Below are 12,918 nucleotides of genomic sequence, written 5' to 3'. Positions count from 1 at the left end.
GTTGTCTGATCTTACACAGAATTCAGAAATGAATGCCCATGGCAACAGGCGTTAAGATTGCCAGCAGTAAAGTTCCCAATCACCATTGGACCCAACCTCCCATTTGAGCTATGATATTCAACCATCCCTTTGGCTAAACAGTACAATCTGGTGTGCTAATTATAACATCCCAACATCTCTGCCCCCTCTTTCCTGATGTTTTCTTAGCCTTATGTGTACATGATGCTATAGGTGACCTACTTAGGGCTGAGAGCTGATTGTCACTTCTTTCATAAGAGAGTTTTTCAGACTTTCATTACCATCTTTATAGGGGCCCAAAGTTGTAGGACTTCTATATACTAAGACTTATTTCATTTACTCATAACTAATGATATTATGTTCCATAACATTCTAAAAATCTTCTACTCTACTTTCTTCAAGTCTCCCCAAGTTTCACTACAGGTGAAGTCTATTTTTGATGTAAAATATTCTGACAAGATACTTTGGTCTATTTTTCTCTATCATACACTCAAATGCAAAAGCAACCTTCCGGTTCTTCTTTCAACTAGACTTTTGACCCTGACCTGCCTACTATACTTGAAGGAAACCAATGGACAGTAGTTCTAGAGAGAAGAGCTAGAGGAGGGATTTGTGTTCAGATTCTGACCTCACCACAAGATGACTAGAAGTCACGGCGGTCTTTATGCCTTTTTTATGGCAAAGCAGGTAGGTTATATATACAAAGAACCACCTTTCCCACACCCACCCCCAATTCTGTGACCTTATTCATTCAGCTGCAAGAAAGTGGGTGTGTTAATAAGTTAATTTCTTTGACAACAACTTGCCAAATGAAGTGACTGGTACCTAGCAACCAGCTGGTCCTCATCTCTGCTTCAGTTTTACCCTAAGTTGATAAGATGGAACTTGTGTACATTCACCAAATTTTCCAAGGCCATGTTCAGGAAAATGCTAAGTGGTAGAAGAGAAATATTTGTCTTGGTCTCCAGGGCTGTTTTTCTTCAATCTCCTATGCCCAGCACCCAGTGCTAAGTACATACTCACTCAAAACTTAGTCTACTGTGGTGGTGCACATCTGTACTCTTAGCACCAGGGATGCTGAGACAGGAGGATTTTTTAATTTAAGATTATGTAATTAAACCCTAGTTTAAAATGTTTATCAAATGTTTGTCAAATTGGACAAAGTCAATGGAGAAAATAAAAATAATAAATCACACTATACAAACAGCATAGGCAATATGTCCAGTCAATGTGTTTCAAGACAGCAGGTCAGACCATTTTTAAGGTATTGTTTACAATTTTCCATGTACCAAATATAAAACATCTTTAAAGTTACAGGAAAATGTTCATGTGAGGATACTTTGATAACCATTTTGAAGCAAATTGATTATAATGTTTTCTTTATTGTCCTTCAAAAAAAAACACCAAATGTCAACAGTCAAAAAGGCTTTGATATCATGGAACAAACATGCACTGGGGAGCCTTGCTTCATTTGGTCAACACAATTTCCCTTAAACAAATTCTCTCTGTGCAAATGTTCATCATCTTTGGACCCAAAAGATCAATGACTAAAGCTTGGGGGAGGGAATGAAAGGTCTGGATCTAAGGATGCTCTATTGATACACACAGTAGCTCTGACTATGTTCCACTCAGATACCTCAGTCAAAATGAGTTGACTTTAAAAAGCTTCTTAACTGCCCATGTGATCATTAATCGATGACTTTTCTATTCATCAATCCATCTGGGAAAACTAGTAAGATAAGTGGCAATGTGATTAACCACTTGGAAATAAATCTATCTTGGGTCAGCAGTTAAAAACTTCAGCAGCTAAAATCCTCAAGCCCAAGTTCTGAGTTCAATCCCCAGGACCCACATGGAAAGAACTGACATTGAAAGTTGTCCTCTGACCTCCACATGTGCATCATGGCACATACACTCATATTCACATGACACCAGATGAATAAAGTATTCAAAGGAAAAAAAAGATGTTAAAAATAGCTATCTGAATAGACAGGTCTGGAGTCTTCAGATTCTGTGGATTCAACGTGAAGATGTGCACAGGTTCCTTACACAGCATCTGTCCATCAGAACTATGGAATTTCAAGACACACTTTTGGCTCTCAAAGACAAAGGTTTCACTGTCAGACAAACATGTGCTGTGCATTGAGTTTCTGTGTCATGGTCCATTCAAAACTACATTTTGTTTCCAGGTTTCTAGAGGCCATGGAACTGTATTTTCCACTTACTTGTGAAGTTCATGTTTTGATTTGTAAAATTACCCTCTGTAATTTCAGATGAGTAACACTTTCCCCTGCATTGATGTCTCAGTGTCTTCAGAAAGGCAAGGGAGACCCATGGAATGGTCCTCAGGAATGGATGCCAGGTCTTTTCTGAGGACAAGATAAGGAGTCACCTACCTGAGAAATAGATGGGTGACCTCTACTGTTTCTTTCCATCATTTCATAAGTAAACCATTAGGAGAAGAGCTCTAAACACTGCTCCTCTGTATGTAATGGCCCCACAAGAATTATAAATTGTCTGTATATAGAAACTTCTAGAAGAAATGTATTCTGCTGTGGCGCTTTTATTGGCCCAATTAATGTTATATGTGACCGATGGCAGGACTGGAGAGTTAGCCCAGGGGATAGGACAACTTCCTGCTCTTGTAGAGTACCCGAATTCAGTTCCCAACACTCATACGGTGGCTCACACCTACCTGTAACTCCAAGTCTTGGGGATCTGATGCCCTTTTCTGGCCTCTGGGGGCACCGAAGGCTTGTGTACATGCACTCAACACACTCAAATATACACATAAATAAAAGTCACAAAATTTTTTAAAAAATGATTGGCCAGGAGACAGTTCCTTGCTAGAACAAGGAGTTCCCAGGCTCCTGGGACTGGACTGAGGGCTAGCAAACACTCAATAACCAGCAGATATTGAGGGGGGCTCTCCCCATTGGCAGAGCTCAGAAAACAAGCAATGAACTCATGTTCCATCTGCTGAGCAATCAGGAATGCTCTCCTTAGCTTCCCAGCTAGAGAGAGGCAAGCGGGTAGGAGATACATGGAAATACTGGGGAACAAAAGTCTTAGATCTTTTCTAGTTCACTGTTAAAGTGTGGGGCATGACCACTCTATTTTGACTCCCCACCTTAGTAAATAATTCGGGCTCCTCTCATAACAACATGGCAGTCATAGCGCTAAATGCCTTGCTGCTTACACCGACTGCTGTGGCCGTGCACTGATGTCCAGCCATGGGCCTTTGTTATTTTGCTAGTTTGTTATTTTGAAGGCGGGAATGCAGTGGCTCACTCCTGGCCTGTGTGGCCAGCTGTGTGCCATCAGGAGAAGCACATGACTGGGACTGTGGAATCAATACAGGCCTAGTGACATGTAGGACAAGCCTGTGGCCCCTGTCTCACTCTCATAGTGAGCTTCAGTTCTACTCAAGGACGTTTTCCCCAATTTTGTGTATTTATTCTACAAATAACACAGTGATAAAGAAACTCTGAAAGTACGAATTAAACTCCATTTATAATCTCAGATTTCCTTTCAGGTTTTGCTAAGTGGGATTTCCTCGTGTGCTTGAGCAATAAACAGTAGGAGATTGGGCTCAGGGGTCTGAAGACTGCAGTCGGGATCCTCACGCACTCTTCCTGCAGCATGACTTGGGGCAGGTCACTGCTCTTGCCTGTCTTCGGTTTCCTCACTCTTGAAGAGAGGGGTCTCTTCTCTAACCCAGCACATACCTGTGGAAGTTCTGTGTGCCATAGGCATACTAGGTCCTGAGTGAACGGTGAATGCAGATTCTAACCTTCAGGCTCCCACAGTATAGCAGGAAACATGGACAAATAAGACCTTGCCTCTTATGCCTGCCTTTTGTACCTTAGAGGATTGTTTTGGAGTCTTACCAAGATACTTCTTGCAAATGTATGATAAATTGTGATGAACTGCTTTGTGTGTGCATGCATACACATGTGTATCTGTGTGTGCCTATTCATGTGAGTGCATGAGTATGGTATGCATGTAGAGGCCAGGGGACAACTTCTAGTGTCTGACCTTTCTCTTCTTTTCTTTCTTCCATGTTTTTGAGATAATGACTCTCACTGGCCTAGAGCTCACAAATTAGACTAGGCTGCCTGACCAGTGAGTCCACGGGATCCAGCCCATGTCTCCCTCCCCAAGGCTGATTAAAAGCTTATACTACCATACTTGACTTTCTTTTAAACATAGGTTTGGGGACTTGAACTCACATCTTTATGCTTGCAAGTCAAGTTGCATGTTAACTTTATCCACGGACTATTACCCCCATTGATGAAGAGCTATTTTTAGAAAAATACTTACAAATTGGTCTTCTGTGAATAATTTCATTGTGCAATGTTCTGTGTCTTCCCTGTAAACAAAAGACCTATAGCTTTATATATAAGAATGTAGTTAGATCTGTATACATGTATGTGTGTGCACATATATATGTGTGTATATATATATATACATATATATAGTTATGGACTTTCAGTAAAGTGGGGTGGTATTTCTGATGCAGAATGTTTGTCCCAGCTCTGTAGAAATGCACAGTGTTCTGTGTTTGCCTCTTCTCAAAGGCATATCCATCTCTCATCAGTCTCAAAGAGACGCTATTCCCGACCAGAGATACAGACGGGAGGACCTCAGGACAAGGAAATGTCAGGATATTGTTGACAATAGTCAACAAGCACAACTGTGAGGAGCTTTTACAAGCAGACACAGCTGAATTCATGGAGTGGCTATTTGTCTGTGGGTATAGTGGTGCTGGGCAGCAAGGGTCTATTGTCAATGTTATGGACATGGTTTTTGCTTTCTTTGTGTGTTTTGTTTGCTTGCTTGTTTTAACCTAAGCTAATTTCTAAAAGCTTATTTCTTGGATTTTGCAAGTGCCCCTTACCAGGGTTCTTGGATAAAACAAGCTATATCAGACTGTGCCACAGCTGAGGAAATCCTGAAGAGGGACAGTCTCTGAAAAATGGGAATGTCATAGCATCTGCCATAAGTCACATTCACACCAAAATCTTATCAGTAGAATTGTCTTCAAAAACCATCCCAAGGTTGATAGTTCTCATGTGGGGAAGCTGAGTGACATAGGGACCTGGTGGTAGTAACAGTGAATTTTCTTGAAGCGTTTTTTTTTTCCTATTGTGACCTCGATGTTGCCCTTAATCATGGGGAAGCCAGAAAAATGGCAGAAGTAAAAACTGAAGATGGCAAAATAGAAAAATACTATCCCTTCTAAATGAAGGATCTGTTTCAAGAAAGGTAGTCCTGCCTTTAAGCATCCTGGAAAGAGGCTAGAGCATCAAGGAATTAGGATTGAATTTGTAGGTCAAATTGAACTTTTCAATGACAAGAGTAATACTCATGAATCATAATCCTAGCGTCAGCTTTACCCAGAGAACTGACTCAGAGCAGAAGTTATGATCTGGGATTTGTGCAAGTTGAAAACCACGTGAGTCATACATCGGTGCCAGTGTCTGCCTGGGGTATTTTCTCAAGGTGATGGTTGTGAGGAGGGCTGACAGACTTAGTGAAGGAGTAAAGTCTTATTGTTCACCAGCTTGCTACCTATCCTGATGTCAACTCTGTTAAAATGGAAGTGGGCAGTGAAGATTGTCTGCACATAGATTTTGAATATACTAAGTCAAAGTATCATTTAAAGGATGTGATCCTTGGAAAACTTTACTTCTTATCAGTAAGAATAAAAACACAACACATGGAGTTACAGGTGACCAAGAAAAAGATCACAGGAATTGGACCCAGCACTGTAACAGAAACAGAAACAATGGTTAAGTATGAAGTAATGGATGGAGCAGCAGCAAAAGGAGAATCTATTCCCATGGCTGTTCTTAGCAAGGTATGACCCAATTCCCACAATGAGGGGTGTGAATAAGAAGTTTTCAGTAAGGTGCTCTTTGAACCTTGTGCTTGTTTATGGGAGACAAGGGGTACTTTAAGCAGTAGGAGATCATCCTGCAGAGAAAGCACCTGAAAAACTGAGAAAACAGAGGATGAACTCTCACCAGCAATTTGAAATTCCAGGATCACAGGCATCTGTGGGACTTCCTGAGATGTGAGCAAAACAAGACAAAGCAACAAGAACAAGAGCTTTAGCCAAGAGGTGAAGCTGAACAGGTTAAAGCTGGTCGCAGCATAGGGAATGTCCAACTCCATGTCTGCCAGTCTTCCTTATCCTAAAGTGCTAGTGTATTTTACAGTATGGCCAAGGATTCTTTGTGTATGTGTGGAGGGCGGGGGGTGGCAGGAAGGGGGACCTTCCCAAGTTTGATTTGGGTTCAACTTATTGTCAAAGTATCTCTTGATGTAAAAAGAGCTGTGGCAAAGTTCATTAACTCATACAGTGCAGGTTCCCCTGAGCCCTTAGGCCGCACCAAGAAACATGAAACGGCACTGCTGTGTTTGAAGGCACTGGGATCTGAGTGCATTATACACACTATCTGTAGGTACCTGTTCACACCTACAGGCTACATGAGTGCATTATACACACTATCTGTAGGTACCTGTTCACACCTACAGGCTACATGAGTAACTCAACTTAAAGAAGATTCGGGTCTCAGCATCCAGCTCAGGCAGCTCACAACCCTCTGTAACTCCAGCTCCAGAGCATAGGACCCTTTTACTGTCCTCCGTGGGCGCTACACTCACACGCACACACACACACACACTCACACGCACACGCACACACACACACAACACACACAACACACAGACATAATTCAAAATAAAATAAAAGTTTTGAAAAGAAGAAAATGATTTTAGTTATCAAAAGGTGAGGTGAGTAGGGTTTGGACAGGAAGCCTAGCAGGAAGATAACATTCTAGATGAAAAGTTATTATCACAGGCAGGAGTTCGTAGGCAGAAGTGAGCAAGAAATGGTGTGAAATCCACACGAGTCGTCTCAAGTGAATACAGTTTCATGTTGAGAATACCGAGGTGTGTATTTGGACTCATTGGTTGTCTTGGCCCATTTTCTGCTGCTGTAACAAAATACCTAAGGGTGGATAACACATAAAGACAAGAGGCGCATTCAGCTCACAGCTCCTGGTGAGGGGCTGTATCTTGCATGATAAAAGAAAGCAAGCTCGCCACTTTCACCATAGCCCATCTGGCCACAGAGTCATGCATAGTCCACAGATGGATGCATTCATTCACCAGGGAAGCCCTGACTCTTGGCACTGCTGCACTGGGAACTTTTCAGTGACCACCACAGCGGGAAATCTTAAGTATGGATTCTGGTCTTCACCTTAAAGATAATAGGGGAGTGTAGGATAAGAGTCCAGCCAAAGAAACCCACCCTGACTCTGGAACCAGAGCCAGTGAAAGAAACAGCATGATTCTGAGACCTGAGCTACTGAAAGAAATGCTTTAGCTCTAAACCCAGACCCAAAGAAATGTACCCTAACTCTAAAAACCAGTACCAAAGAAACATGCTTTGTTCCTAGAATCAGAGTCAGTGAAAGAAATATGCCCTGGCCCCAAAACTAGAGCCAAAGGCTTAAAAAGGCCAGTGAAAGAAACACAGTTCCGCTCTGAGATGAGACATCGGTGCCCTGACCAACTAAACTAACCAATCTCTGAGCAGGGAAAAAAACGAACCAATCTCCCTCCCCCTTCTCCCTGAGAAAACTCCGTCCCTAAGAAGCCCTATCTATATAAGCCTTGTGGCTGTTCTTTTTTTTTTTAAAGAAAATATTTATTTATTATGTATACAATATTCTGTCTGTATATGTCTGCAGGCCAGAAGAGGGCACCAGACCTCATCTCAGATGGTTGTGAGCCACCATGTGGTTGCTGGGAATTGAACTCAGGACCTTTGGAAGAGCAGGCAATGCTCTTAACCGCTGAGCCATATCTCCAGCCCCATGGCTGTTCTTCTTGCACCCTGGTAGATGCAGCCACTTTCCTGGATTCTTCCCTCCCAATTAGTCTCTTGACTGAGGTTTGGGCAGAGACAGACTGGAGCAGGGCTGTAACACTTTCCCTGTGGAAGCCTTCCCTTAGCAGTGCCAAGATGTTACAACTTTGCAGGAGAAGTCAGAAGAGGAGGGGGCAGAGTAGGCTGTAACACTTTCACAGGGGGAGCCTTCCCCTAGCAGAGCAGAGTTGTGGCGCACCAGAGCCCAGCTGTAACAAGTTCCCTAGGAAGCCCTTTCCTGGGCAGCAGAGCTGTCACATTGGGGAAACCTTCCCTAGAGCAGTGCTGTAAGCGGCTATGCTTACTGTGCTCTGTGCTATTCCCTGGCTCCCCGCTGCCAGAGCGCTCGCGAGCCATAACACTCAATATTCCCTGGTTCCCAACTGCCAGGATCCCTTTTCTTCTGAGCTGTGACACCGCCAGGAAGTCACTGATTGTTACAAAAGGAAAAGGTATAAAACCATTTTTTTGCCGGGCAGTGGTGGCGCACGCCTTTAATCCCAGCACTCGGGAGGCAGAAGCAGGCAGATCTCTGTGAGTTCGAGACCAGCCTGGTCTACAAGAGCTAGTTCCAGGACAGTCTCTAAAAGCTGCAGAGAAACCCTGTCTCGAAAAACCAAAAAAATAAAAATAAAAATAAACCATTTTTTTAAAAAAAAAAAAAAAAAAAAAAAGATTTTGTCCTTTCAAGCAATATGATCCACAAAGCAATTCTGGGTTGGGGGAGTGGAAGCTCATTTAGTCCAACTCAATATTATTTTTTCTTTTCAATTCAAAATGAAGGGGCAGGAGGGATGACTCAGTTTTTACGAGCACTGCCGCCCTTACGGTGAATCAGAGTTTGTCTCCCAGCTCCCAGTCACCTGTCACTCCAGTTACAGGGAAATCTGATGTCCTCTGTTGACCGACCGCATAGGCACCTGCGTGAACGTACACATACCCACACACAGATATACACACATGTACATAAATTAAAAATTATAAAAATAAACCCTATAAGTTTCTTTTATTACTCTTATTAATACTGACATTTAGAAGGTTGACTTTGTTTACCAAAAAACAAAACCTTTTCTGTAATGTTGAGAAGCCACTTAAGTTTCAAGATCTGTTGGCTTATAACATTGACAACATAAATCATTGTAAAAGAGTAAGAATTTACAAAAATCTGTGTGTGTATGCACATCTGTATTAACACATTACAGCTGTAAATTATAATGGCAACAAAAAGGTCTTGTTTACTCTGTGCTGGTTAACCTGCTTACAGGAACTCACGCCGCTACCTCTATTCTAACTAAGCCTACTGCACAGATTTACTGAGTCTGGAACATTCCAAATACATGCTTGTAAAATGACCTTGTACTGGTAAAATAAATCACTCTACAAGACTGACCATAAACATAAAATGTAGATCTAATTTTTATTCAACAGATTGAAAACTGAGGACTGAGAGGCAAGCAAAAATATAGCCAATAAACACAAAAAATGGGAGTGGTAATTATTATTTAGAGAAGAAGACATAAAATGTTTAATGTTCAAAGGGGAAAAGTTTACTTTGACAGCAAGCATAGCTTACTGGGAAGCTGTGTATGATAAAAATTCATTCAATAGCAGCTTAGGGTGCAGAAAAGCAAAACTACATACAGCAGTTTCTCTTTCATATATACAGTTACATATGCATAGAGATCTATGTGGTTTAGATATATATATGATTGTACTCATAAGCATATGTATGTACCTACCTATATGTGTATATGAAGGAACAGATTTCAGGATTTGGCCTTGTGCAGTTCTAGGAACTATTTGGCTGCCTCTGACAGATTTATTGCCTCATCCCTGAAGCTTGAAGTTCATAGGACAATCAGGAAGAGAATATGGGTGGGGGAGGTCACCAAGAGGGAGGCATCAAGAGTACTCTGAAATCTGCCATCATCATCTGGGGTTTATGAGAACAGACTGATAGCCACTGAAATTCATCAGTTCCAATTGCCTCTGACCTTGGATGACATGAATGGCCTACAGAAGCTAGCAGGCTTCACTGTGGAGTTCAATATGCTCACACCTTGTGTGGGGGTTGAAGAAGCTGAAGAAAGAGCCAGGCAGCGTGGAAAGGCTGCAGGTGTGATTATGGCCTCATTCCAGCAAGGTGAGCCATCAGCTAGGAATGACAACATGTGAACTCCAAACCTCTGACCTCTGGAGCTGTCGCAAGAGTTTCTCTCAGGACGCACCCTAACGAGAGAAAGGAGAAATGGGGGGAATACACTCGGCTTACCAGAGTCACTGGCAACACAGCACTGACACAGACAGCAAAACTTTCCACCGAAGCTGGAAGGACTTTACACAGCCGCCATCTTGGAAGCTTTGACCATCCCCCCGCCCCCCGAATTAGAAAATATCAAATAGATAAAGAGGAACAAGCAGAACTCTAGCATGGCCCTCGAGTTTTCCTGATATAGCATACATACACACTATAGTCCTCCTGAGTATGAGCCAGACTTTGTGAACAAAATGAGAGCTTGCCTATGCTGTGATTAAGTTATGTTAGAATGCACAGGGGCCACCCGAGGCAAGATCCCCAAATCAGTTGACTTTGAGATAAGAGGGTAATTATTCCCAATGGATATAGTTAATTAGGTGAGCCCTTAAAGTGTACTAAAATCTCCTCAAAGTAAATGATTTCAGTTTGAAAAGGTCTGGGGAGGAGGTCACACTGTAAGAACCAAAGGATGGCTGCTAGCAACCCACAGCCAATTGCTGGCCACACAATGAAAGCCTTAGTCTCTCAACAACAAGGAAAGGAAATCCGCCAACACCTTGAGGACACCCACGCACTGACCTTTCTCTGGCCGAGCCTCCAGATGACGGCATAGCAATCAACACCTTGATCTCCGTCTCATGAGGTCCCCAGCAGAGAGGCATCAACACCAGGCTGGATTATTGGCCCCTTGACTCTGTGCCATAACACATCTGTGTTGGTTGGAATTAAGCTTGAGATAATGCTCGATTGCTGGTAATTTTGTTATGCAATGTAAGAAACTACTACACTAATTATAAAGCAGCACAAGTTTAAATAATCACAAATCTTGACTATATAAATATATAACTTTGTGCAATGCAAAGACAGACTTTGGAAGTTTCCAGAACTTTGAAAGCTTTGATCATATATCTTAACCCCATGGACTTTTAAAAGATATTTCAAAGCTGAAATCTTAGACAACACATTCCCTAAATATTCAGAAATCAAGCTAGACACTAACAATAAAACTTTCCAGAATGAGCATTCCTGAAATCACATATGGACGGCCATTTGGTCTAATCCACTTGTATCTATCTATGCAGCTGCTCAGTAGTGGAACATTTAATAATGTAATTAGCTAATAACATAAAAAATGGAAGAACTTATTTAACATGAACTCATTCAGCACTCCAAAGCCATTTGGTGAAATTTAATGGCCATCCATGTTTAATTTTACATCTTAGCGAGTGTGGAGCGACAGCTTGGTGATTAAGAGTTCAATCTGGAAGAATAACAAAATAAGAGGTTTCTAAAAAAAAACGTGAATGAGTTATTTGTTTTTATAGCTGATTTCTCAACTTCTTTATGTGCCTTCTTTTCAGAATAATTTCAGAGATTAAACGCTGCTTTAAACTATGGTACTTAGATTTTGTTAGATTGACAAATACGTTAATGTAGTTAAATTGGTTTTAAAATCCATATTTTTACCTGGAACCAAAATCACATGCTGAGACTAGTTTGACCTTTGAGATTATCATCTTATTTTACAATCCTTTGCAGTGAAACTATGTTCCAGTGAGCTTTAAAATGTATACGGTGCTAATTGGTAAAATTATTAATAAAATACTGGCCTCAATATTTTACTGCTAACTTGCAAAATTACAAGTGTTTTTAAATAAGAAAGTACTTTTTTTTTTTTTTTTAAGAAAAGAATTTGCTCTGTTTTTTTCAGGGGACCTGAGTTTGGTTTCCAAAACCCATATCAGGCAACTCCCAACATCTTATAACTTTCTAGCACTGCCGTCTGCCTTCTCAGGGCACCCTCATACATGTGACACACACACACACACACACACACACACACACACACACACACACACACGAGAGAGAGAGAGAGAGAGAGAGAGAGAGAGAGAGAGAGAGAGAGAGAGAGGAGAGATGAGAGAGAGAAGTGGGAAAATATATAGATATACTTGTTTAAATGCCTTAGATTTCAGTCATACTGGTGTCCAATATACCCTTAATCCTAGCTGGCCTAATTATTAAGATCCAGGTCAACCAAAGTCTAATAGTGGGGCTTGTCTGGATAAGTAAACAAGTGTGTGTTTTAGAAATTAACAAAAACTCTTAGCATGCTAATAAAAGTGTGAAACAATGAACGGTGGATTACCAAAGGCATTGTGCTTAAACTGAGGAACCATACGAGCATGCTGGTTTTATTACTGATTTATTACTTTTGTAAAGATTTCAAACAAAACAATAAGAAAAGGAAAGAAGGAAATGTTCATGTTGTAAGAGAAGAGATATAAATGGGCATTATTCAGACTTTATTAGTCTGCTACTTCAAAACATAAATAGTTGTGTTTGCAATGAATTGTGGCTACCACAGCAGGCAGGGAGTCCACAGTAGCAGCTCGTCTGTTTTCATAAGTAGTCCTGTTCAGTCTGTGGGGAAGAAAGAAACTCTGTAGTGAAATCCTGTAATACAAACCTATCTACCTTTACAGGACTTTGTAGAGGTTGTATTATTGCTTAATATGCACATGAACAACCTTTTTTTAAAAAAAATTTGTGTGTATGTTCCTGCATCTGAGGCACACACGGAAGGCAGAAGAAAGCCTCAGATCGTCTGACACACACACACACACACACACACACACACACACACACACACATTATATTTACACAAACACACACATATCCCAGAATTAAAACTGTAATT

General features: G+C 41.3%; 1 pseudogene; it reads left to right on the top strand.

Moving 5' to 3' along the window:
• The window catches only part of LOC119809411, a 32,664-nt pseudogene extending 26,563 nt beyond the window's left edge, over nt 1-6,101 (top strand).
• Nucleotides 6,102-12,918: the final 6,817 nt, after the last annotated feature.

The sequence above is a fragment of the Arvicola amphibius genome, chromosome 3 (genome assembly GCF_903992535.2).
Source record: "Arvicola amphibius chromosome 3, mArvAmp1.2, whole genome shotgun sequence".
NCBI lineage: Eukaryota > Metazoa > Chordata > Mammalia > Rodentia > Cricetidae > Arvicola > Arvicola amphibius.
The sequence above is the reverse complement of the archived record's forward strand: the minus strand, read 5'-3'. Positions and strand labels throughout refer to the sequence as shown.